Source organism: Sebastes umbrosus, chromosome 22, assembly GCF_015220745.1.
Source record: "Sebastes umbrosus isolate fSebUmb1 chromosome 22, fSebUmb1.pri, whole genome shotgun sequence".
NCBI lineage: Eukaryota > Metazoa > Chordata > Actinopteri > Perciformes > Sebastidae > Sebastes > Sebastes umbrosus.
The window spans coordinates 19,887,480-19,893,767 of NC_051290.1; the positions used below are offsets into that span (position 1 = coordinate 19,887,480).

Below are 6,288 nucleotides of genomic sequence, written 5' to 3' on the forward strand. Positions count from 1 at the left end.
ACTCATATTTATTTTTTTCCCTCTGGGAAGCTTACCCACTACCCAACGCTGTTTTGTTTCATAAGTTATTTTTTCATAAAGTGTTTGGTGTGCAGAGGAGAGGCGAGCTGCAAAGCTCACCCGTAGCTTTTAATAACACGATGGCCACCATCCAGCTTCAGACGAGTGCTGGGATTGGCTGATCCCTTCACACCCTGGCACCTGGAGAAGCCAGAAGTGTGTGCGTCTGTGTGTGTGTGTGTGTATGCATGTGTGTGTGGGTGAGAGGGAGAGGGAGAGGGCGAGAGAGGCTGTTATTGGTGGCTGCACTATTGGAGGCGTGACATGACGAGAATCAAAGGCCCTCACCTGCAACCAAGTGAGAAGAAAAATCATTAAAATGGTTTCAGGCCAAAAGCCTTTGCATAAAACCCAGAAACTTTTAGCTTAAAAAAACATTTTCTCCTGGTGTTAAATTCAAAGTTCAAAGTACATTCAAGTAAATTCTTGGCTCGGGTTTTGGTATTTGCAGCAGGTGTGTGTAGGGAATATGCGAGGAGGAAAACCTCCCCGTTTCAAATCTGCAGGGCTTGAGTTTGTACGAGGCAGACAAAGCTGCATTGATGCTCACCACTCGCCGTGGTGACCCGCATATTTGCCTGTGATTAGCAGCCCCTGCTGAAAACGGCTGTGCAAATATGATATGTACATTTGCGTGTTTGTCGTCATTCGTTTGACCATTAATCCATAATCCAAATTAAACTGGTGGTAAACAGCGTTGTGTGGATGCGCGTTTGATTGTTCAGCTGTGGTCTGCAGGATCATCCAGAGGGTTGATATGTGCGAAAAGGAGCAGCATCGATAAAGATGAATTCATTAAATCTCCTTGCTCTGACGGAGAACGTAAAAACTATCCTGATCTCAAGATGTCTTTTTTAAGTTGCTGCTGTCTGCGGGGCTCTTGCGCCGGCTTATCCAGTGCGGATGTGACCTTTCCGAGTCATTGAAAATGCAGAGTAGCAACACACAAACTGACCTGCAGAGGAATTAGCCGCTGCTCCTTTCGTCTCCTGCAAACCCAACAGCTTGAACACGCCTGGGCGCTGCCTCACAAAGGCGCTCTACGGAGGAGGCCTATTAATCTTCCCAAAGCCTCAAAAAGCAGAGGAGCCAGCGTGGGCCCCTGAGTCTGGTGCCTGGGGTCCACAGACAGGGGCCCTTGGCAGCCTCCGCGGGGTCACTCTTGGCCCCCGATCAAATAGGCGGGGGCGGGACAAGGGCACAGGACGGCGTACCTGTGCCCTTTAGCAGATGCCAGGCTGAGGCGTGCTCCGGGGAGAGGTGAGAGGATCAGCCCCGGTGCTGCTGGCCTTCACCAACATCAATCAGGACGGAGCTGCTGCTTCTCCATCATTAAAGAGGAGATAGATGGAAAGTGGGGCAGCTTTTCTCTCCGGTGTTCAAGGCCCAACGTGGAGTCAATAAGCACTCGAGTGAATAAGCAACACCTGTGGCACCACTTTTGCCTCGACTGTTGTCTTTGTTGTTCAAATTATCATGTGGAGACATACTTTCACTACCAGTTGATCCCTTGATACATGGAGCGATAATACCTTGACAGCACAACACATACATTGTGGGTGTTTGTTGAAGCATTGTTAGTTAGTAGAAGGATTGTTAGTGTTTTTCAGTCTTTTGTGGGATCTCAATAGGACACAATGATCGCTGCCCTACAGAGTGTGTAGTACATACTGTAATGAAATAAACAACCCTGATGACTTATGGGTAGCAGTTGTACTACTAGGTGTATATCACCATTTTATGGATCATTTGGGTAAATATAACGAGATAGTCTGTCTGTTCATCTGCTACACACTGGTGACAAGCTTTCATTGAAATGAGTCCTAAAACCTGTAAATGAGTTCCCTTGTTCCCTACTCGTGAATTTTGAAGCTTTTACATATCTTAAAAAAGGCGGTTGCTAAAAAGTGGCTAAATAAGACTACTAAATGTTATTACGCCGAACTCTAGTCTGCCTTTAGCTTGGTGACGTGAAGTCATGCGACTGTGGTGTAGTTAGTTTATAGCGTAACGTTAGCTTTTTACTTCTCGTGATTGAAGTTACGCTTCAAAAATCATAAAAGTGGTGTTAATTTGTGAAGATTATCTTGCTGAACAAAACGTGTAAGCATCATAAGCGTTTGTTTGCCAGAGAGTTGATTTTCTGCAATGATCCCATTGGGTTTTTATCGAGGGAACCAGTGCGATGCTAACTTCATGGTTGGCCTACAAAAATACATCATCCCTGGAGCACTCTATATCTTATTCCTTGGTGGTTGGTCAGACAAAAAATGTCCCTACTATTGTTGTACAAAAACTATTAAAAACACAGCAGGGAGCCGCACTGTTGCACTGAGTGATACGTTCCTTCATTATAATGAATGTGGGCGCTGTAGCTTATTTGTCGATCCAAGTACACCGGCCTGCTCCTGTAAATACTCACAAGCACACCAAATGTGTATTCATTTGTGGCTGAAAATAGTCCCCCAACAAATGCACTTTTTTCTCCTGTTTGAGTAAAGTTTGCTAAAAACTACAGAGCCCTGCTGTTTTAGGAAATTACTAAACCTTCTTTTAAATAAAGAAAACTATATATTTGTGAGCCTTTTAGAAAAAAAAAAAGAATTACACATTCGGTAAGAACTATTGGGCTAGAGTAGGGGAAGTCGAAAAGTATTTAGAAACAGACACATTCCAGGTCTGTTTATGGGATTTGTTGACAATAAGGAAAAATATAGAATAACAACAATTTTATTTAAAATTGTATGTTATATTTATAATATTTTAAAAGCTTTTATGAAACTCATAATTGATCATAATTAAAAGATAATGATCTCATTATTTCCAATCTCTAGCAGAGTTCAAATTCTTAACTCTAATACTGCTAAATCATTTATGTCACTTATGCAATGATATTAATACAAACGTGTGGTTCAAAAGGTTTATCTTAAAATATAGTTAATCACATAAACCTCTTACACTCCTTGTTTCATCATCAGTGAGTCTTTGTGTAATACCAGTTTCCTACCGGTCCCAAGGGTGCAGTTTTGAATCCAACACTGACCTTTGACCTTTGTGGAGGAGGTTATGGGAAACCAGAGTTTCACCTCGGAGATCAAAAAAGAATCCCATTGTTAATATCATCTACATCCATTAACCATTTCAAAGCGATGTGTGTAAAAAAGGAGTCACTGTAGGAAATATAGGCAAGGTGCTGCCCTCTTTGAGAGATATTCCCGAACTCTCTGCATAAATCAGAATTAAAAGAAGGGAGAAGACTGCAACACTGTGCTCTCAAGTCATTCATCAACAGAAAACTGTGATTTAAAATCTGTTTTTTTTTATATTTTACACCCAGGATGTGAACCGAGGTTTGCTCCGATCTCTCCAGAATAATTTATCCTCATTCACATCATTGAAATTTGTTATAGTCTGAAAATAAGTTTGTGTTTAATATGTGTTTTTTTTGACACAGGTCAATGTTTTTTGAATCAAAAACAATAATCAAGTTTCCTCAACTGTTAATGCTCAAACAGCAAACAGGAAACATTCCATTTTACTCGATTACCTCGACGTCGTCCAAAAGCAAAACCATAAAATTATCCTGTTATCGTGTTTAAGCTTCGGCATCCTTCCGCTGGGTCTATTGCCTCTTAAACAAATAGAGCTCGCTCGGGCTTTTCAGTGTGTGTAAGGACTTGTCAGAATAGATGTACCCTGCTGTGGCTGCTGCTCTTTTCACCCCACAGCCCGCGAGGACCGAACAGAGCTCTACTGTGCCTCAGCGGACATTGAAATTCCCCCGACGTTTGTACAGTGAATTCCATTTCCTTTGCCTTTTGATTCATACTTTTTTTTTCGACCCCCTTCTCTCTTCTTTTTTTTTTGCCGTGAAGTACCTTTTTGTCCCCTGTTTGAACTTCGGTGAAGAATTACTCTGCAAATGGAGGTTGGGGTCAGACAAAATGGGTGAAGTGGGTGACTTGAGAAGGGGGGGAAACTATGAAGAATAATGGCTTGCAATGACTAAGGAAACGCATTAACAGTCTCTATAAACGAGGGTTACTCCTGTCAAGGCTGTGGGCTGTTTCTATGAGTGAAAATAGGACTGAACACTTCTTAAAGTGGTTTAAAATGATTTGAACGTGCAACAATTGATGATGAGTCCTTAAGAATATAGTTTTCATTGACATTTTGAAATTCCAGTTAGTTGAATCTCAGAAACCGTTGCTCACTAAAACACTATTTTTGCTTATTGCACTAGCTGTAATCCATGCTTGCTGTTAGTCGACACATAATCATCTTATTGGTGGTTAAAAAGGAAGCAGGAAGGTCAATATTGGACCGGATACTTCTTCCTTGCTCCTGCACCCTACAGTCCGGCTGCTCGGTGTCTCTGTATCCAATCGAAGGTGTCCACAATGACCAGGGGGGTCAGCTCAGAACAGCTTGTTCTCATCGCAGTGAGGCTCATCTATACTGTATGCCGGTTGTGGATTAGGGGATGAAAGAATGCCACTGACTGTGAAATTGCCTGATTTTTATCGGGGATGTTGGGGAGCAGCTGTGCACAATCCTCTGCCCTAATCCTGGGGTCGGAGAGAGGACCTAGCAAGAAGGAGAGGTGTGTATGCGCCTCCTTGTGTGTGTGTGTTGCATGCAAGCCAAGGTGTATAATGGAGAAGTTCTAAATGCTTGTGTTTATGCATGCTCCTTCAGTAGACTAGTTATCCCTGATAAGTTGTCCCACTGTTTGTAGTCCCGTGAGTGTTTTTGCAGCAGCGTGGAACCAGCGGCGTCGCCGGGATGCAGGAAAAGGACTCAGCCGACGACTGAGGCGACAGCTCGGCTTTTCATGTTTCAACCGGTCGAGGCCATCGCCAGTTAAGAACTGTGTCATAACAATATTAGTGATGCGTTGAGTGTATAATCCTGTCTCTCCACTATCTGACCAAGCCTGCTGCTGGAATAGACAGTAAGAGGAAATCCAACTGGGAAGTTTGTCAAGATTTTTCAATTCTTCCGTTCACTGCTGAAGGGAAACTTAAAGCTGCACTAATCAATTTTTTTCGTACGAGTCAAATGACTATGAGTTATGTTCATAGTTACAAACCCACACACATTATCACCCAGCTCTGCAGTTACCCCTCAGATCTACGGAGTCTTTTAGCATCTTTCAGCTAATTGTTTTGGTTTTAGCGTGCCCTCAACTGTACTGTTTTGGTTCAGTCACACCACTCTCATCAGCGTCATTTACAGTCACAGCAGGCAGCTGTTTTCAGCAAGAAAGCTTTGATAAACACACTAAACGGCAGACAGACAAAGTTAGCGACCTGCTAATGAATGTTGAGCATTTAGCTGCTGTCGGGAACCAGATGTTTGTCTCAGGAGTTGGTGGAGACCAAAAAAACTAAAGCCAAATGGAGATACTTTGGCAATTCAAGTATATTTCAATGCTTATACTTTTGTATTTTTAGTTAAGAAACATTTTTGATTGTAGGCCTTTTACTTGTAGCAGAGTATTTCTAGTACTTTTACTAGAGTAAAATATCGGAGTACTTCTTCCACCACCGAAAGTCCGGCATTGAAAATTTTACGTAATCATAAATTTAAAATAAAATGAACCTTTCACATTGCCTATTACCAGAACCCTTTAAGATGTATTAGTTGTAAAATATTACAAAATAGATGTTGAATAGAAAGTCTCACAAAATGGAAAAACCTCTGCTATAACCCCCAAAATTGTCTAAATACACAGTACTTTGTTGCTTTTCGCTGCTGAACACAGGCATTAAAAACTAATTTACAGGATAGAAAGAGTCAGTTTGGTCAACCAAATCATATCATAATTAGTGTTTGGATGTGGATATACAGGGTTTTTGAAAAACAGTGAATCTTTGATCCCTCGTCTTTGATGTGGCGCTGCCCGCATATAGAAGCGTGGTTGGCGTGGGCGACACATGCCACTGAAGCTCTCTATCTGCTTGTCTCTCTGCGACTGGGGGGAATCATTCCTTGTGGCGGCGCTCAGATGTTTGTGTACACGACGAATCGAGGCCTATCTCGGTGGCCATGCCTGACGCACGGACTGAAATACACTCAGCAGGTGACAGGCAAACATATGCCTCAAATGCCATGGGGTCCTGAAGCCGGATCATCTCCAAAGGCTAACTGGCAGGTCGAAGTAGGGACGGCATTAATACATATTATTCACAAAGAGCATGATTGAACAGAAAAATGTGCCCGGCG

The 6,288-nt window shown here is 42.5% G+C and overlaps 1 protein-coding gene across 3 annotated transcripts in view; it reads left to right on the forward strand.

Moving 5' to 3' along the window:
• Positions 1 to 6,288, forward strand: part of LOC119481208 (serine/threonine-protein kinase pim-1-like) — a 1,020,488-nt gene that overhangs the window by 172,047 nt on the left and 842,153 nt on the right. The gene's annotated exons all lie outside the window — the stretch shown is intronic.